The sequence below is a fragment of the Maylandia zebra genome, linkage group LG18 (genome assembly GCF_041146795.1).
Source record: "Maylandia zebra isolate NMK-2024a linkage group LG18, Mzebra_GT3a, whole genome shotgun sequence".
Classification (NCBI taxonomy): domain Eukaryota; kingdom Metazoa; phylum Chordata; class Actinopteri; order Cichliformes; family Cichlidae; genus Maylandia; species Maylandia zebra.
This window is the reverse complement of record NC_135184.1, coordinates 7,459,178-7,474,773: the sequence shown is the minus strand read 5'-3', so window position 1 is coordinate 7,474,773 and position 15,596 is coordinate 7,459,178. Positions and strand designations below refer to the sequence as shown.

At 39.1% G+C, this 15,596-nt stretch overlaps 1 long non-coding RNA gene across 2 annotated transcripts in view; it reads left to right on the top strand.

Annotated features, from left to right (window-relative positions):
- The first annotated feature begins 2,589 nt into the window (after positions 1 to 2,589).
- The window catches only part of LOC101468838 (uncharacterized), a 30,088-nt gene continuing 17,081 nt past the window's right edge, over positions 2,590 to 15,596 (top strand). The window contains exons 1-2 of one of the 2 annotated variants that reach the window (XR_013094295.1): positions 2,590 to 2,719; positions 7,259 to 7,304. This is a non-coding gene — a long non-coding RNA (uncharacterized LOC101468838). Of the gene's footprint in view, positions 2,720 to 7,258; positions 7,305 to 14,115; positions 14,248 to 15,596 lie in introns of those variants that run through there. The other variant, XR_191564.2, reaches the window with a different exon arrangement.

The window sequence follows — 15,596 nt, the reverse complement described above, 5'->3', positions numbered from 1 at the left end:
TAGAAGTACGTAGCGAAGTCCCGGTAAGGTTTGCCAAAAACTACCGTGGTCTCAAATTAGTTTTTGGGAGTTTTTTTCAACAGTACTGAGGCTAGAAAAAAAGTTTGGGGAAGTGAAATTTGACCTTTTCATGAGATGTATTGACTTTAAGTTAAATATAGAGTAATTAAAGTCTTATTCTTCAGTATTTTTTTTTTTGACTGACAGTGGTGTAGTTTCTCTCTGACAATGCACTTGTTTAACGATGAAATGTTGTCAGTGTATCTGTAGTGTTAGTGAATACAGTGATGTGAGTGTGAGTGACATGCAATAGAAATATACAGCTTTCATCCATAACTCTGGTTGTTTGGTTATCAACAAAAAACGCCTGTTTGATGAAAATAAATAACAATGCTTTTTTAAAAATAAAAACTATCATGTTTTCATGCTTTACACACGAATTGCAGGAGTGTTAAACAGTAATTGTGTTTGTGAATCAATTTGTTCTTACATTTACATATCTGAAGGGTTCTGCAGGACGATGACATGTGTTTCCGCAACAAAATGAAAGAAAATTAGTTGAGGTAGGATTCTTTACAAAAAAAATGTAAACCACTGCAATCTTTTGTTTCTTTGTTAAATGAATGTGACATACAGCAAAGACTTCCCCCTCAATAACCATAACAATTTACATACATTTACATCTTTTATGTGTGTTCCTTTTAACTGGAGTGTGGGAGGATGCTCATCCTTCAGTGCTGACATTTATGATGGCTGTTAACATCCCAGAGATGAGAGAAATATGTAAAGCCGTGTGGCATCCAGGAGCAGAGGGTGACAAAGTGATTGCCTGTGAAGAGTCACTTAGCGCCTCTCTCTGTTCAAGTGCTAAGACGCCTGAGGTTATGATATGATTCAGCTGCCGCACATCAGTGGTCCCTGCTCGATTCATTTAAGTATCCGCTTACTGGTTGTGATCAGAGGCCACAAGTAAAGCTGATAACTGACATCTTCAGCATCAGCGGCGATATCAGAGACTCGCTGAAGAAAACATCAAACGGATCAAATAATCTCTACAGCCAACTAGAATTTAAACTCGTTAAAGGATTCAGTCTCATCTGTGGGCAGTGCGGTATACATCTAATGCGTCTGATTAGGATGATAAATACCAGTCTCTTCCCCTCTTCGCCAATCAGTTGACAGCAGAGGGAAAGAGACTGTCATCCTGGGTTAACATTTGAAAGAGCTTTGATGTGCTGGCTTTTTCATCTGCGATGGCGCTGTGACTCACAGGGCTTTATGTAGCTCCCTTCCTTTAGTTATTTTCGATACACACAGTGGTTGAAGCTTTGGAGCTGCCTCTGTTTTAAAGCAATGTCGTGTTAAAACTGCACCGGTTGATGCCGCACTGAGCGTTTCTCCTGAATGGTGTGCTGTGCACGTTTGTCACAACCATACAGTATTTTTGCAAAATATACAAAGTGCAACAAATATGTTTTAATTTAACTTTCCGTTATTCTAGTTTTGCTTGATGTTCATTCACATGTTAGATAAAGGCACCTGAAAATTGTTCTGGAGTTGTTACGCTGAAAAAAATATTATAAATTACACATTGCTTTTAAAAAGTAATGCATTATTTTACTTCATGCTTTTTATGGTGTGGAGGTAAATGCTAACAATATAACAATAAACATTATATAAGTCCACTTATCTTAACAATTATATAAGGACCCTCTATGGTATGGTTTTGCCCTTACACAGCAAACCACATTGTTGGTTAGTACAAGCTGGTCGTTAAGTTTCAGTGAGAGCAACTGCTAAGAATAATGTGATTTCTATTGCCAGTTCCCTTCAGACTAAAATTTGAACCTTACCACTGCAACCATTACATTCCAAAAACCCAAATTTAGATTGAAGTTTGCTCAGTTTTCATGGATATTTGTGATTTTTAGCAGATCACCTGATATCTTCCATGCAACTAGTGGCAACCGCTGCAGTCTGCTAGCAAACTAAGCAACTGCAAGGAGGTTTTTTAATGCGGCACCCAGTGTTGGTCAAGTTACTTGAAAAAAGTAATCAGTAACTGCTTCCCCAAAAAATTAATCCCGTTACTTTACTGATTACTTATTTTCAAAGGTAATTAATTACTTAGTTACTTTTTAAAAACACGATTTACAACCTGAATAGGTAATAAAGCGATAGATCTTTCAGCCCAATTCTACTTTTTCTGCATAATCCATCATACAAAATGTAATCAAATGGAAAAGTCTCTTTTTAAAACTTGTTTTATTAGTTTTAATCTTTTAACTTTATGCATCAAGCAAAAATTTAATTATATGCAACATTCTCTGACTGGAAGAAATTTGTTTAATATTTAAACCTATTTTCTGCACATTCCAGCACATAAAATATTTTTTGTGTGTGTTTACACTCACTCTTTCAAATAGATGCAAGTAAAACACAGCAGAAAATAAATAAAGTCACAGACTAGCGGTCCTGTTGCTCTATTTTCACCTGTAAAGCAGGAGTGGCGTAGGCGGAGGTTTACCCTGGTGCAGGTGTGCCGCGGCGGTCAGTGGAAGAATCCGCGAGTTTCTCTGTGAATTTCCCATTACATCGTTGCGCACTCGGTGCTTGCTTGGAAGTTTAGGGGGTTTTCGGTGTAAAAAGAAGTTTTCTTCCCACGCACAGAAGACGCTAATGTTTTTGTCACTTTTTATGGAATCAAACTCAAAGTAAGGTCAGTACTTCCACGCTTTAAACGCTGTACGCTCATACTCTCCCCTGCACTCGATATATTATCCATTGTTGATCTGCACACAGCTGTTGCCACAAACGTTGCACTTGCTTAGGGCACTGTCGTGAGACATTCTCGCAAAAAAAATCACGGTTTTAGTAACGCAGTAACGCAGCGTTCCTACGGGAAAGTAACGGTAATCTAATTACCGTTTTTGCAATAGTAATCCCTTACTTTACTCGTTACTTGAAAAAAGTAATCAGATTACAGTAACGCGTTACAAGTAACGCGTTACTGCCCATCTCTGGTGGCACCATATCGCACTTATTTGCAATCAATTTCAATAACAATAACATCTAGCAGCATCTCCTCGATGGTCCAGGTGCACACATTATCCATAGTGAGGAGGTCACTGACCAGTCTTGAGGTTTGTGTGACTAAAGTTTTGCAGAATCAAGGCATGGTAGGTTTTACTACCTTAAACTGTAAATGTAATGTGATTATTATATTGAGATACTGTAATGCATTACATCACTGTATTACAGACAAATGCAATGTGATTGTAGAAAAGGTTTCACTTGTATTATTATTATTATTATCTGAACTTTCAAGAAGTATTACTTATTATTATATTTAAGAAAATGTGTGTACCACAAAAGTAGGCAGCTCCATAGTCATTACACACCACCAAAACAATATGAAAAAGATATTGTTTTGGTGGTGGGTAATGGTGAATTGAAATCACTTCCATTTATATTAAAGCACGTGCCAATGGCTGGATGAAGTTTATAGCGTAAAGCACTTTGAGTCCAGAAAACCACCATGGTAATGCAGTCCATTTACCATTTACAGCAGTATTACACCAGTGGTCAGTGGTCTGAGACAGAACTATATCACCCAGTGCTGCCTGTAGATGCAGTGTTACTTCACAGCACCTCCACACAGATGAATAATTTAAACTTTACTGGCATCTCTTTGCTTTTGTTTTTCTTTATTTTATCATGAATGGACAGGTAAGTTTGATCTATAAGTCACATCAGGAGAAAATAGAGAAACCTGAGTGAAATTAAAGAGCATGCCCTTTGCTGAAATCAGGTACTGCTGTTATTATTCATGTTTTTCCCCCATTAAAAATCTCTGGCTCTGTTTTCTCCTCCAGTTGGCCAGTTTGCTGACTTAAATCCCTCAATTATTCACCTCTACTCCTCAACAGCGATGTAAACAGCAGCTTTAAAATCTGTAATTACTGTGATATTCAGCTATATTAAAGGCTGCTTAGATGACAGAGGGGTGCGTGAGGGTTTAGCGGGACAGATCTGCATGTTGATGAGAGCTGCTGATGCATGCTTTTTGTGCGCCTGTAAACATGGTGCAATTATGTTTTAATCTTTACGTACAAGACGCTAATGCAGTAAGTATCCAGTTATGTCATCGCTCACACAATAAATGAGCAGAATATGCAGCAATGCAATAGCAGAATAGTACTGTAAGCCAGTTGAGCGGATGGAAATACACATTTTCATGAATAGGCTACTAATCCCACTTTGCAATTGAAATGACTTTTTGCTCACCCTAAACCCTGCAGTTCACCCAGAGCTAGCCAAGCAAAATTTGTTATGTGTCAAATCATGTTCTTTCATACTTGCAATTAAGAGTACATAATGCTTGGATTTACACATACTATTAGGCTGAGAGTGTGAGTAGTGTAGCCATACCCAGATTATAAACCCTGTATTTGGTGAGATTTCACAATTTTTTAGGATGCAGGAAAAATGGAGCGTTGTTTTGGCTCTACGAAGGGCCTTTTGATAGTGTAGAGATATTGTGTGTTTCCTCATCTCAGCTGAAGACAGGGTAGAAAAAACTGAACTTCCGATTAGGGACTTGATTCCAGCTATTCTGTATTTGTTTTCCTTCTTTTTGATATCACGCAATGTCCTAAAATCTCATCACTATTTACTGTGAGACACACTCTGTTAAAGCATCTTGAGGCGACTCATTTGAACTGAATTAATGGTAAAACAAAGTATTTATAGGGTGGTTATAGGAAAGCTGTAGGGCCTCCACCTAGTCCCAGTCTCACTCTAACCTTAACATTAAACACATATTATCATCGCTTTAAAATGCAATGACTTGTGTGTAGCCAACATCTGTAGATCGACCTAGCTCTGCAACCACTTGCAGCCACTTGGCGTCTTTAACTCAACTTCGAGGCATCAAGATAAACATAAATCTATGAGGGTCACAAATAGTTACATAGTTGCTGTATGACAGCAATTTAAAATGACACAGGTGCTTGGCAACCTTGCACTTCAGACCGCTCTCACTTCCGATGCGTAATATACCGACGATTTGTCACATCCCGAGGCGTTCTATGGGAACGCGAAAGGCGACCTTTTGCATTCCTCTGCTATGCGCCGGGTTGTGGATGAAATCCAGTAGAACAACAGTCCCGCGGTAATAGACATTCCAGCCCTAACCCTAACCTTATCAGTAACCCTCACCACTGTAATGATGTTAGATAGTGTTTTCCAAAGCGATTTAAGTAAAATAAATGTACATGTGTAGATTCATTCCAAACGGTTCTAATTTTTCTGATCTTGTAATATAGGGACGTGCCTGGGTGCCTGGAAGCATAATATACCAGCGATTTGTCACCTAGCGTAAAATAATATAACCAGAAAACATCCAACTGAGTCTGATTCAGATTCATGGCGAAGTGCTGGCAGTCTGTCTGCATTTATAATGGCAGTTATCTGCAAACTATACTCAGACAAAGTCAACCACAGTTGTTTGGAATTGGGTTACCTCTGACTAGGTAACATGTGCAATCGCCTTGTGAATAAAGAGGTCCCTACAGTTACTTGCAAATGCAAAAAAAAAGTGGAAACCACTTATTTTTTTCCCCAGTTGCAGGGAAGTTGCAATTCTACTTTTAATCTAGTGTGACTGAGCAATTATTAAAAAAAAAAAAAAAACCTTCAAGCTGTGTAGCAGATACACAATAGTTAAATCAAGTGAGAAAAGCTGGCAGATTTTAGCAGGTGATTACTGCAGTCAATGAGGTCATCACAACTTGCCTTCTTACATGCTGGACTCAACCACCCTGCACATTGTGTACATAGTGAAAATACAAGCTTGCTAATGCTCTGAGACAAAGTGAAAGAGACTCTTCAGCCAAATGCGTGAAGTACTAATTGGTAGTGACCAGTGATGGCTTTGTCGTTGCTTTGTCGTTGCTTTGCTGTTTGTTGGGTACATCTAGACTTTTGGCAGAGCACCGGTTAGCTTGTTATTAACAACCCACTAAAGCCTTCAGTTCCCTTCTTTTGCTCCTCTTATTTTTTCCACACACACCTACACCATTTAAATTAAATATCTATTCCAAATTCAACATTATTAAAAAGTATCATCGTTAATCTCACCAAAGTCCAGCATCTCCACTTGGTGGGAACAGGTTATTGTCTTAAGTAAGCCGTGTCATATCAGTACTGCATGTAAGCATATTACATCTGTGTTAATGCACCAACTAAAGAAAGAAAAATCATTGCATTACAGACTTCAAAGCTTTTAAAGGAACCCAGTCTAATTTAGGCTTTGAAGCTCTGTAACATGGTGAAGATGCTGTTTTTTCCTTGATGTTTACAGCACCTGCTACTGAATGAATTAAACAAATGACCCTCAACATCCCCGAACTTCTTCTGTAATGTCTGTAATACTCTTCCTCATATTCAGCTACAAGGATCAGCACATAATACGGTTTTTATATATTTTCTGCTCACCATGTCGGCATCAAACCATCGCAACATGACGTTAGAGACCTTACAGCTAACAGCAAAGGTAGTTATTTCATGATAACCAGTTCTATGCTGCTTTTTCAGGGAAGTGAGCAGAGCGGAGAAGCTCTCTCATTAAAAAGCAGTGTCTGGTTCAGCTTGAAGCCCTTGATATTTTGACATGATGTTTTGCTGAAGGGAAAAGATCTCTTTTCTAATAGCAGGCTTCTGGTAATCATCCAGACCTCCCACAGATTATAATTTGACCGACTGCAGAGTAATTAGATGGCAGAGTTTTTCCTGCTAATTATCAGCCCACCTACAGTACAGCATGTAGGAAGTAACAAAGTCTGTCCGCTGGTACTTCCCTCCACTTCTCCTTCATTCATCTCTAATGAACACACTTAATTCCATTCATGTGTGGGCTGGTTAAATGAGACACTCAGACATTTGACACAGGAGCCTTGTCTGAATAGCTCATTACAATCAATTAAAGCTGGGGTTAGGCAGAGTGTTTATGGTGTCACTGGACAATAAGCCGTGTTAGCTTTTCAGCATATTCAAGTGCTCCGAGAGGGAACCAGATTTCTGTATTTCCTTTGGCCTCTTTTTCAGGCTTGTGAAAGACAATCCTGTCAGTAGAGACTTTGGTCTATCACAGGGATTTCAGACCAGATCAGGTGAGACATAGGAAATCCATATAACGGTGCTCTTATCTGAGAAAGTGGCTTAAATCCTGTCTTCTTCTTTCTGTTGCTTCCTTTAGGAGTCATCTGCCTCAGTCTCACCTCATCTGAAGCATCTTCTGTCAGGTCAGTTGTCAGCATGTCCTTCTTCACTACATCCATGAATTTCCTTTGTGGTTTTCCTTTTTTCTTCCTGCCTGACAGCTTCAACATCATTTGCCCAATATATCCAGTATCCCTCCATAGCACATGTACAAGACATCTCAAACTTGCCTCTCCAACCTTGTCTCTCTTTTAAATCGTGTGCAAAGCCTTATTCGTCCCTAAATGTCAGAAGTCAATCAACATGGTTAAAATCAGCTCTATTCATTGGCATTTTAGTTATAACACTTTGAAGAATTACATTTTGGGTTTTTATCTTTCTGACGTGAAGAACGCTGCAGGAAATTACTGTTCTCTATAAAACTGAACAATAACTCTGTGGCACATCAACATACCTATCAGGCATTTTTCTGTATTATACCTTCTTGCAGCTCTTTCTCAGATTTATATCATACTTATTATTTATTAATGACATTTGAACTACTCTCTTGGATAATCTCAGTCTTACTTTTTACTCTTTATTACCTTACCTAATTTGTATTTTTTATTTTTGTCGTTTTATATCACTGTTGTATATGTAAAGTGATCTGTTTCTCTTTCTCTCAATCTATCTATAAAACAGAAGCAGAAAAATAAATTATGACAGCAACGTGCTTTAATTTTCAATAATTTTGTTAACACCTTAAACATGTTGCCATTTGAAATCCACATTTGCTACACATATTATACCTAGATTTGTACTCATATTTGCTATATGTTTTATATTTTGAATGAGTATATAAAACACAGAAGAAACGAAAGAGATTCAGTGGAAATATGTGACAAAGATATGTGAAAAAGCAGTTTTAACCCACTAGAACTGCCCTGGATTCCACACAGTACATGTGTATTTATGTTTAGATGGAGGTTTTAGCCTGTCTTTTTTCTTTTACTTCATTCAACAACTTCAATAAATAAAAAAGTTACAGATAACAGACAGTTTGTTGTGGTCACTGAACACCGGAGTGCTTATAAAGAGAGCTTAGCGGCTCGTGCAATTTTTGAGAAGAGCTCACCTTCCCTCTCTCGCCCTCAGCACTATATCAGCACTATAGACAGTTTATTGACCACATGCATGTGTGGTTGGGAGCCTGTAGAGAGTAGTAAGGTCAGTGGAGAAAATCACTGGGCTCCACTTCTCCACATCAAATTTTTGCACAAAAACGCTGCCTAACCAGCACAAACAAATTCCTGGATGTTTCAAATGCTCAATATGGAGATTCTCAGGGATCTCCTGACCTTCACGGGATAATGTTGGACTCTCTCATCAGTTCATAAGAATTCATTCTGTTTCTGTTTTTGCATTTCTGTGTGACTGTGAATGTGTTGCTTTGCTTGTAATTGGAAAAGTAACCATGGTTCATTCATGCAGCAACAACACTGCACTGCTGCACAATAGTGCCTAGCAGTTTCTTAGGGAAAATACAGGCAACACAACAGACAATCTTATGTTTGTAAGGTAAACATCAGTAAACGTGGCGTTTAATCAGGCTCTATATATTGAGCATTTTTTTCCATAATACTCCATATCCATAAAGATATAATTAACAAATCCAATTGATTTCTAACTTTTTATCAGATTTAAGTCTTTACCCAGATTAGAGGGATTTAAAGCTGGATAAAAGATCACAATTAATAGAAAAAATGTATGGGCTGTTGAAGGCTTGACCCTCCTCCTCACAGCCTTCAACATGGCTGATAAGAGCATTTGGAGGTGAAACTGGAAAATCATTTCATTATTGGATAGCAAGGTTGTAAGGTAGCTCTGCCGTGATAACTGATACAAATCAGGGCAAACACTGACTCCACTATGTGGAAGCAGACACAGAGGAGAGGCTGGAAATGTTTTTGGGGAGAGAAGGCGATGAGTGTGAGGATAATCCGTTAAAAGTACATGTCGTCTTCAGGCAGACATGTTTAAAAAGTTGTCCTCGTCTGCTGTTATTTCTCTGTCACAGATTAGCTCTGTTTCTCTGGGGACTGTTATTTTTCCATTAGAGATTAGACCAGTGTTATCTCCTATTAAGAAGGAGAGCTTGGAAGAGTCAAGGTGCTCTTAAACCGAAGCTGGGGAACTGTAGAGCAATCTGATAAATATTCTCTGCAGACGAGGAGAGCTAATGCTCCATTTAAACTCTGTCTCTTGACTTGTCATTGCCTTCTACCTTCCTCTGTCTGAGTTCTTTCCTTCATCTTCCACCCTCATCAGTCTGTTAGACTCAATCACTGACTAGTGAGTCATTGTGACCATGGAGGAAAACTTGGTTTAAAAACCATCAGCAGCGCACTGTAGCCTGACATTTGCATGATAATCCAACCGCTTCTCAACGCCGACACATGATGCTGCCTAAGATCAATGTTATGTCTATTTGTGAATCAGCTTCTAAACAGCTCTATTGAGAGCTTAAAAACAGGAAAGCAACTGGACTTCTTTAGTTGTCTTCTTTTATTAAGCTCTTAAGGCTACCATGACTGAAAACCTACACAGACATTTCCTGGTTTCTGCTTTTCATTTTTAGTGCTAGCCTGTTGCGTGTTTACCGTGTCTTCTTTACTTCCTACTTTTTGTTTCTTTCCCTCCATTGTGATTGCATCATCTCTATTGTCTTTTAGCTGCCTGGTTTCATCATTAATCACCACTGTGTATGGATAAAATACAGTCCCGTTTTTAACTCTCGCTCTCATCCTTTACTTTTAGTTATGTAAGCTGTCTCTGTGCCCTGCACTTCCTGGCTCATGTATCCTGAGCCTTTAGCAGGTGTAATTAACCTGAACACAGTGCTGTCAGATGTTTATCCAGTCGAGTCATTAGACATTATATACCTTGTCATATATTTGAAAAATAACGCTTCTGTTGTTCTTGTTACTTTGATTTTGTTGCAATGAATACAAAAATGTGTATTTCCTGTGTCTCTTCACGATGCAATTAAAAAAGTCCATTGTTCTAAAACAGGAGGGGACAAACTGAACTATTAAACTGGAAAACTGGAGATAGCAGTTCGTGCTCTTCATTTCCTTTCTGTTGTCGCAGTAGTATGCACAAATGTGAAGAATGAAGAAAGAGAGGTAGAAAGAATTTCACATCTCCTCAAAAATTTCTGCATAAACTAGAAAGTTTTAAAAAATGTGCCGGAAGGACCTTCAAATATCTGACAGCAGGAATATGTGAGATTGGGAGATTTCTGACACTGTCCAACAATCTAATTCCAGAAATTCGTCACCTGGATGTCTGTGTCTCTAAGACTGTTTGTTTTTATCCTTTGCAAACCGTTTAGTCGGAAAAGGCTCTTTTTTTGAAAATTGAAGGACTGAAGTCATGCTGCTGTACGATGTAGAGAAGATGGAGTTAACCTCCATGACATACCTCACTGACAAGTGAAGTCTATCAAGCTGAGGTGTTTTGTAAACAAAGTGATCGTGGCTCAAGAGTTGGCAGTTCGTCTTGTAATCGGAAGGTTGCCGGTTCGAGTCCTGGCTCCGACAGTCTCAGTCGTTGTGTCCTTGGGCAAGACACTTCACCCGTTGCCTACTGGTGGTGGTCAGTGTCTGGCAAGCTCGCCTCTGTCAGTGCGCCCCAGGGCAGCTGTGGCTACAATGTAGCTTGCCATCACCTGTGTGTGAATGGATGGATGATTGAATGTAGTGTAAAGCGCTTTGGGGTCCATAGGGACTAAGTAAAGCGCTATACAAATACAGCAGAAACTTGTCAATTGCAAGGTAGGCCAGCTTAAAGCATATCTTGTCTGATCTTCCTTTCTGTCTCTATTCCAGGTAGAATAGAGGTAGAGAATGGATACACATTTCTGCATGTTATGCAATTCAGCGTCACAAGAGAGCTGCAGCCCATCCAAACTTTCATGGTGTTACAGGCAGGTACACTCTGTGCAGGTCACCAGGGTGTACCCTGTATACCCAGAAGTCCATCAAAGTACTCTGACTCTTAGAGCATCCATAATTTACAAACTGAACATTATGTAGTATTATGAACTGATCTGAACTGAAAATAGCTTTTTTCTGTTACACTTTTACACAATCATATTTATTTTTGCAGCCAGATGAGTAGCCCCCTGGTGGGCATTCAGACAAATACAGATTTGCGGCACTTCTAGCCACAGCAATGCGTGTAACGATGTCAAGCTTTGCCTGTCGCAAGTTGCTTAAGTTGCGGTAAGTTGCAGTACCAGCAGATGGCGATATTTTATTTCAAGCCAACATGAAAAAATAAATGGAAAACATTTAAAGAGACATTGCTGGAACATTTACTTCTAAATACATATCAGCCACCGTCTTAATAGTTCCTGGCATGGAAGGAGCCTGGAATGTATTTCATACCTCCCACAGGTGGTAGCGACTTGTTGGCGTTAAATATTATCTCCCCCTGCTGGTAGTGCAAATTAACCATGCATGTCCATTTGACGCTTAGGACAGAGAAAGCTGAACATCCAGAGGGTTTACCAGTGTGTCCATTACACACTTTGCTATGATCTTGAGTTGCAGCTTAACTTTTTAGATGAGAAGATGTCATCTTTTTAAATGCAGTCTAAGGATCGTTAACAGATTAAGGTAATAGAAGTTACCTTAAAAATTTAGATGTCATAATCTGTTTGATAGTGTTAGACACATTTTAATCCATGTTAGTACAGCAAAATCTTTTTCTTTTCTTTTCTTTGATTTTTTAATGAAACTAAACCTTTAAAAACATTCTGCTGTAAAAAAAAAAAAAAGCTCAGATTTATTCTCGGCAGCCTCGGCTCATTTTACAACATGAGCTGCCTGTTCTGTTAAAATATAATGTAATTCAGAAATTCAGCTTCCACCTGCACAAATGCCAATTTTCTCATGTTTGCCCGTAAATGACTTGGACTCTAAAGTGATATTCAACAAGCCCAAGTCATTTTCAATTCTTTAAGATTGTGATGAAAATTACCCATGTTTTCAGTCATATAATTATCTCAGTAAGAAGCCTCCATTTTCCTGCAGGTATCACCTAAGCTGTCCCATTACAGTCGATATCATGAGGTTCTCTCCAGCTAAAGTCTCTCATTTACCCTGTGACACACCTCCCATTACACACGCCCACAGGATGACATTTACAGAAGCCTCCTATTTGTTGTTATCTCACAAACCGAGATGGTGAGCTATTTTCTGCTCAGCAGGAGCCTCCATCTCATTCTCCCTCAAATTATTGTCTCTTTTTTTCTTCTTCTTCAGTTTGCTGTTAAATTTTCCCAGATATTGTCAGGCTATCTTCAACTTGGTCAACTTTTCTCTCTTTTTTTTTAGAGCTTTTTCAAAAGATTTTCCAGAGTCAATGCGAAATGACTCTCACAGGAGCAGCAGTGGCAGCGTATATTGTTCAATTTAGGATCAGTTTACTTTTTATCCAGGTGACGGGCAGAGGAACAAAGATGCTTTGACAGTCGCCTGGCACCATGAGGATTACGCTGACATTGGTTGTGTGTTTTCGGTGCTTGATAAGATGCTCAGAAAACAGCTTTATTAAGCCAAAGTACACGGGATATAAACTCTGTAAATATAACCACAAATCTCTTAACATGTTTTCCTGTTGTGACAGTGGGATTTATATTATCAACCTACAGCAGAGTAAAGTGGATGATGGTCAAGCGTTGCAGGAATCATTAGTGCAAAACCATCCCTGCAGATGCTTTAAAAGGGCAATATATTCAGCCAACAACGAGGCAAGAGAAATGTTTTCAGGCTATAATTTAAAGTCAGTTTAATGTCTACTGAAGGGCACATGAATAATGTATTTCTAAATAGATCTATTTAACCTCACATCGGTTTTCTGCATTTTTTCTTATTTTTGCTCAGAGAAAGCTGTTAGAACTGGCAGCTGCAGTTTAATTTCCCCACCAGGCAGATTCTAGATTTAGAAAGCATTGCTACCCTTGTTTTCATTTGTTGTTTCAAAATGTAGGCGTCGTGAAGCCCTGTGAGACTGCAGCCTTGATTAAAGTCATTACAAATCAAATTGACTGGACTTAAAGGAAAACACAGAGCGCATTTAATGCCGCACCAGGCAAGGCTGCGAAATGTTGCATCAAAAAGTCGCCATCCACTTCCCCAAGTACCTCCTGTTCAACTGTTATTTAAAGAAATCCATGTACATCCTCACCACCACGTGGGGCAAGTGCAGAGCTGAACATAGAAAAGAATTGACAGTTTGCCCACAGCAGAACTCAAATTTTCTTATTTACTGCATCTAGTAATGTGCAACGGTTGGAGGACACCTCCTCTTCAACAGACAGTGACACACAGGGAAACGCCATTTTAAATCACCCGTGATAAGTCACATGAAGACGACCAGTGGCAATAACGTCTAATCAGAACCACGTATTAGATAGGACATACATGTTGCCTTGGCATAAATCAGAAAAACAGAAAAATGCCTCAACAGACAAAAGGAAATAAATACAGAAAATAAGTAGATGAAGATTATCCCCACAAACCGGTTCAGGGTTTGACTTATAAACCATCAAGGTTAACAGAGACTGGTCCAGAAAAAGAGAAAATACTCAGTGTGTAGCAGTTCACTGAGCAGAAGAATTACTTGACTCTATTGAGCTCATTACACCCAAGGTATGCAGAAGAGCAGGCGTGTCGAACTCCAGGCCTCCAGGGCCGGTGTCCAGCAGGTTTTAGATATCACTCTGGGTCAACACACCTGCATCAAATGATCAGTTCATTAGCAGGCCTCTGGAGAACGTCAAAACATGTTGAGGAGGTAATTTAGCCATTTAAATCAGCTGTGTTGGACACATCTAAACTTGTAGGACACCGGCCCTCGAGTCCGACACCCCTGCAGAAGAGCGTCTCTCAAAACCAATGAATGCACAAATGAAGGCTGTTCTGAAGGCAAAAGGTGATCCAAATCAATACTCGCAAGGTGTATCTAACAAAGTTACTGGTAAGTGTATATAGATTATATGACATTTAAAAGATCCCTATCTTTGCTAAGTGAGAGCTGTCCATATACTCCAGGTCCCTAATTGAAATTCAGAAGTCATGTGGTCACTGGTGAGAAATCCTCTTCACGTACAAAGTGACAAAGAGAGAGAAAAGAAAAACATCTGTGATGTCCAGAGGAGGCTGAGATCAGTCGTGTTAATCTTTTTCCTTTCTCATCCTTTTGGTATTATTTAGTGTAAAGCTTCACAGAAAAGCTGGATTTGTACACTCACTGATGTGCTTTCAGAGAAATTAAATGAAAACATTTCAGTTTCCTCGCTCCCGGCTGGAGCCGAAGCAGAGGCTCCCATGAAGTTAGTTTTTTTTGTTTTGTTTTGTTTTAGAGAGTTGATTTCTTTATATTGCAGATATTAGCAAAATGGTGATCCAGACCAAAAATCAGTACCACTCCTGCAACAAATGTATTTTGCAACAAATCACATTAAGCATTTGTTTGCAAAATTAGATGGTTTGAAATGTCTCTTCAGTTTGGGCAAACCTTTATGTAAATAACATATACTGTATTTTCCACACTATAAGGCGCACTTAAAATCCTTTAATTTTCTTAAAATCGACAGTGCGCCTTATAATCCGGTGCACCTTATGTATGAATTCTGGTTGTGCTTACTGACCTCGAACCGATGTTATGTGCTACACGGTGCTCACAAATCTGTCAAATCTTTTATTATGACTTCGGTAAGCTACGAAGCCACACCGCTTGATGGATTGTCGGAGCATTACGGCTACCGTAGTCAGAGCCTCACAGAGTAATCTGGGTCCAAAACTCCATCTGCTTCAGGTCCCAAAGTCTAATGAACAATGAGTTAGAAGTTAGCAGGGAGTTAGCTCGATAGTTTCCACCCGAACATGATATAGCATGTTCTGAATAAATTGAAATGTACAGCTCTGCTGTCACTTCCAACATAAATGAAGACAGAAAACTAAACAGCAGTGACTTTTGTAGGGTTGCTGAAGTTGGACTAGCTGGTATATAATGATGTGTTACACGATCACTAGCGACACAGCTATGTTAGCATAACATATACGCAGTGAAGCTGGAGGATGAGCGCTAACTTTGTTCCACTGGATAAAAGTAGAGGTGAGGGTTCCTGATGGTTGGAGACAATTGTAATCGCATGGCAGGATGCTGTAAACGAACCAAACTTCAGTCAGGAGAACAACTGAGATAATCCATACGAGGTTAGTCATTAATATACTGCAACAACATGGGAATAGAGCAGCTCCTTAACATTAATGAGTCAATGGTACGGAAATGGATGAAGCAAGAAGAATGAATTGAGTGAAGTT